Source organism: Phocoena phocoena, chromosome 11, assembly GCF_963924675.1.
Source record: "Phocoena phocoena chromosome 11, mPhoPho1.1, whole genome shotgun sequence".
In the NCBI taxonomy this organism is placed as follows: Eukaryota; Metazoa; Chordata; class Mammalia; order Artiodactyla; family Phocoenidae; genus Phocoena; species Phocoena phocoena.
Window position 1 is genome coordinate 82,508,250 of NC_089229.1, and position 9,153 is coordinate 82,517,402.

The 9,153-nt window shown below is 39.8% G+C and overlaps 1 non-coding gene across 1 annotated transcript; it reads right to left on the reverse strand.

Moving 5' to 3' along the window:
- Positions 1-8,645: 8,645 nt before the first annotated feature.
- Positions 8,646-8,753, reverse strand: LOC136131687 (U6 spliceosomal RNA). The gene has a single exon (XR_010656416.1). It is a non-coding gene; the product is annotated as a U6 spliceosomal RNA (small nuclear RNA).
- Positions 8,754-9,153: the final 400 nt, after the last annotated feature.

Below are 9,153 nucleotides of genomic sequence, written 5' to 3' on the forward strand. Positions count from 1 at the left end.
AGAAGAAACAGCTGGCCCTTTTAGAAGATCATTCTGATGTTTAACGTGTTAGGAATATTTTTTCTCTAAAGTCTAAAATCCTTTTTGCTGCCAAATGAAGACGTTTTCCTACATATTCTATCTACAGACAGACATCTACACACTGGAGAAAATGATAGAATATTAGTGTTCGGTGTTCAATAATTCTCTAGGTGAAACTCCACTTCTCCTCTTTGTGCCTCATTTTTTCTCTTTAACTTTTGTGTCTTTTTAAAAACCCTCTCAAAGCTCTCTTCTTCTCTCAGCCTTCAGACTCTGCACCCGGACAGTGAGCTTTAGTGACCTTCTGGGCAATGGAGAGGACACAGTCCTTACAGGCAGCATTCCTTTTATACTTCCTGATAAGATGCTCTTTTTCCTACATTGCTTTACTCCCCCCTGGAGAATCAACTGTAGTTATTTCTTCAGTGGCCTTTTCTGTTCAGCCATTGTGGTTGTCCCTTTTACCCCTCTTCATCCTCGTTTAAGATACTTTCTCCAGTTTGCCGGTAAGTAACAGGTCTACTTCTAACTTCCAGATAGTCCTTGTGTTGCTAAAATGAAATTTGGTGTCACCAGTGTTTAAACCAAGAGGAAACTCCGAGCAGTTGTAGTGTAATGCTAAGCAACAGGCTGAAGTCTGGAGTTCTGGACGTGAGGCTCTGACCCCCTATCTCCTCCACCAGCTCTGCCAACTGGCCCCGTGACCTCGAACAGATTTACTGCTTTGAAAAGAAGGACCTCCATTGGTTGACTCCTTAAGTCTCTTCTTGCTCTAAGCTTCCTCCAGTCTGAGAAATCTGTCATTAGTGGACTCAGTCTTTTTCATGATCCTTTCCATCCCTCCACTCTCCTTTAATTTTTCTATTTTTAAGAGCTCATTTGCTTGAAAATTACTCTTAGGAGAGAATCTGAAGGTAATCATCTACTTTTAATAAAGGAAGTATTAAGGAATATATACAAAAATCCAAAACATTATAAAGATGAATACTTTTATCATTATGCACCCACCTCACAACTTGAATAAATAAAATATCACCATTAAAGTTTAATCCACTCAATTTTTTTTTTTTTTTGGCAGTACGCAGGCCTCTCACTGTTGTGGCCTTTCCCGTTGCGGAGCACAGGCTCCGGACGCGCAGGCTCAGCGGCCATGGCTCACGGGCCCAGCCGCTCCGCGGCATGTGGGATCTTCCCGGACCGGGACACGAACCCGTGTCCCCTGCATCGGCAGGCGGACTCTCAACCACTGCGCCACCAGGGAAGCCCCACTCAATATTTTAATTTAATCCTCTCATCTATTGCCATTCCTTCTCTATACCTAGGAGGTAACCTCTCTCCAAGGTAGTCTTTTAGCCTTTAATGTAAATTCAAGTCATAGTGTTACGTCTGCGAGGGCTATTGTATTTTAGCCTAAGCTCTAATGATAAAATAAATAAGTCATAAATACATTTATCAGAATTTTTGGCAGATGGAAAAGACACGAGGAGCAGAGTGTCCATCCCGGTGGAAAGAGCTGACGCTGAGAATCATAATATACCTATATTTTGTCCTACGTGTGTCAACGAGTGGACTTTTCCTGTTGCCGGTGTTTTACTTACATATGGAGGGCTCTTGCAACAGTACTAATCCTAACTTTTCTTTCGCATTTTTTAATTGCTTAATGTCCTTGTTCATTAGCTTTCTCTTTGGAAACTGACTATGGAGGAATATGGGAACAGTAGTGGTATCTACAGGAGAGAGACAAAGAACGACTACTTTATGATTTATTAGTTCAACAACAAACTTGTTTAATTTAGAACACATATCAGTAATTACGTCAGTCCTAGCTGACAATCACCTATAGCAACACTTGGAGTTACTAGGCTTTTGCTCTGCCCACAATGTTGCCAACATCATCTTTGCTTTTTCCTTACCAACCATCTTCCAGCCATACTGACCACCCTCCGGGTTCTCAAAAATATGCAGATCCATCTCTTTTCCCAGGCCTTTCACACATGTTCTTCTTCTGCTCTTCACAGTGTTAGTTATTTCTCCTCCTCCATCTCCTCAGATGGCCACCTTGTCTACAGTGGATCCGCACTCCCCTTATCTCATCTCAGCCCTCTCTTAGTTTTCCTCTAAGCATGTATCACAATTGCAATTTTACTGTCTCCTCCTTTAAAACATAAGCGCTGTGTGGGCAGACACCTTTCTGTCTTCCTTACCAATTGCTTACCATAGTCTTTAGCAATAGGAGGGATTTAATTGTATCTTTTAAAAGAAAAAAAGTAAGAGAGGGAAAGAAAGAAAGAAAGAGAGAGAGAGAGAAAGAAAGAAAAAAAAGAGAAAGAAAGAAAGAAAAAGAAAGAAAGAAAGAAAAAGATGAGAGGGAAGGAAGGAGGGAAGGAAGAAGGAAGGAAAAGAGACAAAGTGAGTACTCACTTTCTGTATAAATCTTGTGTCTTTTTTTTTTTAGTAGTAATTCATGGAAATATCCCTTGACTGTGGTTCAAGTCTTTGCCACAGTGAATCTTATTGTATGGTAAATTGGACATTTCTTCATTAAATTATTGGTTTGAAAGAGAATCTTGACATTTTCAAGTCCTTTAAATAGACTTAAAGCGCCAGCACTAGCAGTCAACCATCTCTGGGAGGCTATTGTAGATTTTTTTAAAAAACTTTTAACTTTGAGATAATTACAGATTCACACGCAGTTGTAAGAAATAATTCACAGGAACCCTGTGAATCCTTCACTCAGTTGCCCCCAGTGGTAACATCTTGCATTACTATAGTACAGCGTCACAACCAGGAAAATGGTTGTTTTTAACAAAGTGACAGGTTTGTTTTGTTTTTTTCAATTCCAATTCTTTATTCATTCTTTATCTCTTTCACAAAAGAGCTTGAGGTGGTATATAAAAAGGATAAATATAATACCATTGTTTTACAATTAATTACAAAGGAGGAAAACAAGGTTAAAAGCAGCTAAGAAAATAAGGTTAACTCTTGGGGATAATTCAAAGTTTATAACCTAGTTCTCTGCAGGGTCAACAGATTCGAATTAATTCCCAACTGGAAACATGCCAACTCTTCCATGGAAGACAAAGCCGTTCTTAGTTCCTAAAACAATAAAAAGTTCTCATAACGGACAACTAAGTATGCTTATAAGAGACACAGTTTTTAATCATTTTCCTTGAATTACAGTGAATGTGACAAGTGGGGAACCACAGAGCTAACTCTTTAGCTGAATATCTGCCTCCTGCAAGACAATAGATCTTATCATAGACCTTCAGGGTCACTCACGTAGCATCAAAACACTAGATGCTAAATTATCAAACGGCACAGTATTATTAAACTCCTATGAGTCAGTCACAGGGAACAGGCAGATCTACTCAAAAATATTCTGGTTTTCCTCCTTCTGGGTCTCTGTTAAGATTGCAATTTCCAGCCCCCTTGAAGTTAAGCTTAGCCAGTGACTTGCTTCAGCCAATGAAATATGAGTGGAATTGACATGTGTCACTTCCAAGTGGAAGCATTTAATTGGTGGTGTCAACTGCACACCTCTTTTCCCTACTTCAGTGATAGTGGGATCGTGAGTTAGCAAGAAGCCTCCATTATCCTGGGCCCCAAGAGACTAAAAGAAGCAGAGACCTCTCTGCTGATCGATGTTGGACTCATTGAATGAATGAGAAATAAACCTGAATGGAGGTTGAGATTTGATAGTTGTTCATTATCATAGGTTAACTTGATAGCCCATCTTGGTTGTTATAGGGAAAAAAATCCCTTAAAATATAGTTACTTGATTATTCTATCTAGTCAGGTTCCTTTTCTTGAGGCTATCTATGCCCATTTCCTCCCATTGATGAGCGTGGAAAAGACTGGTTGCAGTATTAAGTGGATCTTGCCGCCAATTTAGCTGTAAGTATGATTTGGTCCTCGTTTGCTCTGAAAATAATCTGTCCATGACACTCTACGTGAGGATGACTCTAGCAACATACTGAAACTTTGGGAGCATCTCACGACTAGTCCCATAAGAACTAGTTGACTCGTTAAAGGAGAATAGCTCCTCATTAAAACCCAAACCTCGGGGGTCAAGTGACAAAGTGAGATGGGAGGAAGTTGGCTGTTTGCTTTTGATACATCTGACATCTCCCATTGCCGTGACTGCTTCCTGCACTTCATCCTTACAGGCACTGCTCACTCTTTGGTGATAAAAGGAAAGGGGAAAAGGTACTCACACAAAGCATTTTTAATTATCTGTTAATTGGATGAAATGGCAGTTAAAGTGCCTAAGGGCTATATGCATATTCACAGATTGTCTTCAAAGGGTACAATTACCAAAGCCAATGAAAAAGATTATGAGTTCATATTGGATTGTGATTTGGGGTGGAGGAGTGTGAGGTCTGTTCAGATATCTTCCTCCAAATAGCTCCTAAGATTAATTTGTCTCTCTGGTTTTATATGATAATGTGTAGAGGTACAGTTTGCCTGGGAGCATAGCATGCTTGTCAAAGGAACAATTTCCACAGTGGGTAGTTATTGGCCACTTTCCTGATTGCTCTAGGTACACAATACTCAAGAGGTACAGGATGGATTTCTTACTCAATATAAAAGTTTAGATAATATTTTCCATGATTTCCATGTCTAATATTATTTCCATCAGAAATAAGTATTTCTGCTTGTGGTAAAGATTAAATATAATATTCCCTTTGTGAATTTCCATGGGAACATAAAAACAGTATTTTTGAGAGTGGTAGCAACATTTTCTTTCAGAGCTGCTGAAAAGAGTATGGAAAAGACATTTTGGGATACCATGCTGAACTCCTCTCTCTGCCTTGAAGAATATTTTGACAGTTAAGATTTAATGTCCGAGTGACAACGCAGTAAACATAAGTTCAAATTCCACAGGCCCAGGAATGGATGGGAATTACAGGCACTTTACTCTGTCTGCCCGCGTTCTGCTCAGCTTCTGAGGTCCGTGCAGGGGAAGATGTGGAAGGGGAAAAAAGCCATACACATCCCCAGGGCACCCTCTAAGTGCCTGAGTTTTTGTCACTATATTCCTGCCACTTCAGATAATGTAAGGCAGCTGGCGAAATATAAATGCTCAGTGACCACAGTTTGGAGATCTCCAAAGATAAAAGTTTTTTCAGTTACTTTGTGGTCAGGTCCATCTGAAAGAACCATTGACTTTTTAAAAAATATTTTTTAAATTAATAGATTATTATTTTTAAAATGTTAATTGAAATATAGTTGATTTACAATGTTGTGTTAATTTCAGGTGTACTGAAAAGTGATTCAGTTTGTGTGTGTGTGTGTGTATGTATATACATATATACACACATATATATATATATTTTTGATTCTTTTCCATCATAGCTTATTACAAGATATTGAGTATAGCTCCCTGTGCTATACAGTAGGTCTTTGTTGGATATCTATTTTATGTATAGGAGTCTGTATATTTTAATCCCAAACTCCTAATTTATCTCCCCCTTCCTTTCCCCTGTGGTAACCATAAGTTTTTTTTCTATGTCTGTGGGTCTATTTCTGTTTTGTAAATTAATAGATTATTTTTTAGAGCTAGTTTAGGTTTACAGAAAAATTGAGCACAGGTACAGAGTTCCCATTCTCTTCCTTCCCCCATTCCCTTATTATTAACGTATTGCAATAGTGTGGTACATTTGTTACAATTGATGAACCAATATTGATACGTTATTTTTTTTTAATTTATTTTATTTATATTTATTTTTGGCAATGTTGGGTCTTCGTTGCTGCGCGTGGGCTTCTCATCGTGGTGTCTTCTTTTACTGTGGAGCATGGGCTCTAGACACATGGGTTTCAGTAGATGTGGCACGTGGGCTCAGTAGTTGTGGCTTGTGGGCTCTAGAGCGCAGGCTCAGTAGTTGTGGCACACGGGCTTAGTTGCTCCGCGGCATGTGGGATTGTCCTGGACCAGAGCTTAGAACCCATGTCCCCTGTATTGGTAGGAAGATTCTTAACCACTGCGCCACCAGGGAAGCCCCAATACGTTATTATTTATTAAAACCCATCCTTCACTTTGGATTCACTTTTGTGTTATGCAGTTTTATGGGTTTTGACAAATGCGTAATGTCTTTTTTTTAATATTTGAAATTGAATAACTATAATATTTGTTTAAACCCCACATTTGTTTATTTATTTTTTTATTTTTGACTGTGTTGGGTCTTCGTTTCTGTGCGAGGACTTTCTCTAGTCGTGGCAAGCAAGGGTCACTCTTCATCGCAGTGTGCGGGCCTCTCACTATCGCGGCCTCTCTTGTTGCGGAGCACAGGCTCCAGATGCGCAGGCTCAGTAGTTGTGGCTCATGGGCCTAGTTGCTCCACAGCATGTGGGATCTTCCCAGACCAGGGCTCGAACCCGTGTCCCCTGCATTAGCAGGCAGATTCTCAACCACTGCGCCACCAGGGAAGCCTGCATAATGTCTTATATCTACCATTATAGTATCAGATAGAATAATTTCACCTAAAAATCCCCTGTAAGAGACATTGACTTTTATAGCTACTTAAGAAGTGTGTTCCCAGCCTCCTGGCCCTCTGGACACAGTCTGGCTCCACAGGGCTGAATTCTGTAACCAAGAGGTGCTCTGTAGTAATGAGAGATGTGTGGCCTGGTGGTAAAGTGAATTGGCCCTGCTCTGCCACTGCCACATCATTTAGCCTCTCTCATCTGTAAAATGGAGCTAAGTATACAGTACTTGGTACATGAGTATTAGATGAGATTATACATGTAAAGAACTTAGAACAGTGCCAGGTAGATAGCAGGTACTCCATACATTTTAGCTGAAATGATTATTCAAAAATGAACGTAGGTGTAGAACTAAACACATACACACATATACACACACATGAGTACAAGTTAAATTAGGAAAATCCAAATAAGTTCAGTGGGTTGTATCAATGTCAACATCCTAGTTGGGATAGAATCCTACAGTATTGTAAAATATTACTTATCACTGGGGAGATGGGGCAAAGTGCAGCTCTATTATTTCTTACATGTAGCGTGTGAATCTATAATGGTCTCAATAACAATTTCAATTTAAAGTAATTCAGGCAGCGGGGGCAGGGGCGGGCAGTGCTTTAGGGGTTACCAGTTAGAGATGGAGAAATGGCAACGGGGAATCCTTGATCACACCCCACCTGGGAACTAAAATCAGCCATCAGGACCTTTGGGAAAAGTTGGGGAAATTTGGATACAGAATGAGAATTGTGCTCTTATTTTTGTTAGAATGACCTGGGTATTGTGGTTATAGAAGGAGAAAAAGATGAATTTAGTGCCTCAACTCTTCATGGCCTGAACCTGCAAGGCTGTGACAAGCTGATTATTAGAAAGCCTCCCTACATAACTCTTCTTTTAAAAAAAAAAATATATATATATTTATTTATTTGGCTGCACTGGGTCTTAGTTGCAGCACAGAGGATCTTCAGTTGCAGCATGTGGGATCTAGATCCCTCACCAGGAATTGAACCTGGTCTCCCTGTATTGGGAATGCAGAGTCTTAGCCACTGGATCCACCAGGGAAGTGCCCCAACATAACTCTTTACTTTAGAGTTATAATCACCACCACGCTCTCAATGTCTGCTCAAAATTTCTAGAAGAGAAACTCAAAAAGCCACAGTAGGCCATTATTTTGCCCAAGACGTAAGCCTTTAGACACTGCAAACAAAAAGTCTTTCTATAAGAGGGTCACCAGCTCTACGGGACATATTCTCAATAAGGAACTATTAATCATACATTATGTGCAAGCTTCCTCCCAAAATGAACTACCCAGATATAAAACGGAACAACAGGCTCTACTGAGGATTCAGCCTCCTTGAATTTGAATGCCACAGATGTATTCCCAGCAAGACAAATGAATGAGTAATTATGACAGCACAGTGATAGACTGTATGGTTTAGACAGTGTCATTTCGACTTTAGCCAAGGCGTTTAATGTTCCTGTTTGTAAAACACTTTGTTCCCATAAACAGCTAGATCTTGGGAATTTCCTTATTATCTAACTTTCAAGTTCTTGCAGCTGAGGAGTGCATTTCCAGGCATGAAAGTTTAGGGAATGCCTTTTCACCTACTGAAGATATTCACATTGCGTAGAAGTTTTAGATAAAGAACTGCTCTATCTCACCTTCAAAGAATTGTAATAACATATGCATTTTTTTCCTCTCTAAAGATCTTTTGTCGACCAGGCTCCTCTCTTTCTGATCTTTTCTGATAGAAAGTTACCAGCATGAACATGCTTGTGGTATTCCTGGAACTGTTATGTTAAACTACATTTTTAAAGGTATTTTGAATTCAAATATGAAAATAAGCTCCCGTGGGTTATTCTTCCTGAGTGTAGATATATATATTTCTTTTTTTTTTTTAACATCTTTATTGGAGTATAATTGCTTTACAATGTTGTGTTAGTTTCTGCTGTATAACAAAGTGAATCAGCTATATGTATACATATATCCCCATATCCCCCTCCCTCTTGCGTCTCCCGCCCACCCTCCCTACCCCACCCCTCTAGGGGGACACAAAGCACCGGGCTGATCTCCCTGTGCTATGCGGCTGCTTCCCACTAGCTATCTATTTTATATTTGGTAGTGTATATATGTCCATGTCACTCTCTCAAAAAATATGGAATGCTTCACGAATTTGCGTGTCATCCTTGCACAGGGGGCCATGCTAATCTTCTTTGTATCGTTCCAATTTTAGTAAATGTGCTGCCGAAGTGAGCACTAAATATATATTTCCAAATTATAAAAATGTGGGGTTTTAAAAATATTTATTTATTTATTTGGCTGTGTCGGGTCTTAGTTGCAGTACGTGGGATCTTTGTTGCGGCGTGGAGGAGATTTTCGTTGCTACATGTGGGATCTAGTTCTCTGACCAGCAGTCGAACCCGGGTGCTCTGCATTGGGAGTGCAGAGTCTTAGCCACTGGACCACCAGGGAAGTCCCTATAAAGTGTGTTTTTAAATGTATGCTTCATGGATCAGATATTTAGGACAGGTACCATCCACACTCCACCCACAGTAGTAGCTCGTCAACACTCGGGGAGTTATTTTTTATAGATTAAATAGAAGAGTTAAATCACATACGAGTAACCGGGGCTACCAAATTTAGTTTCTCTCTTGGTT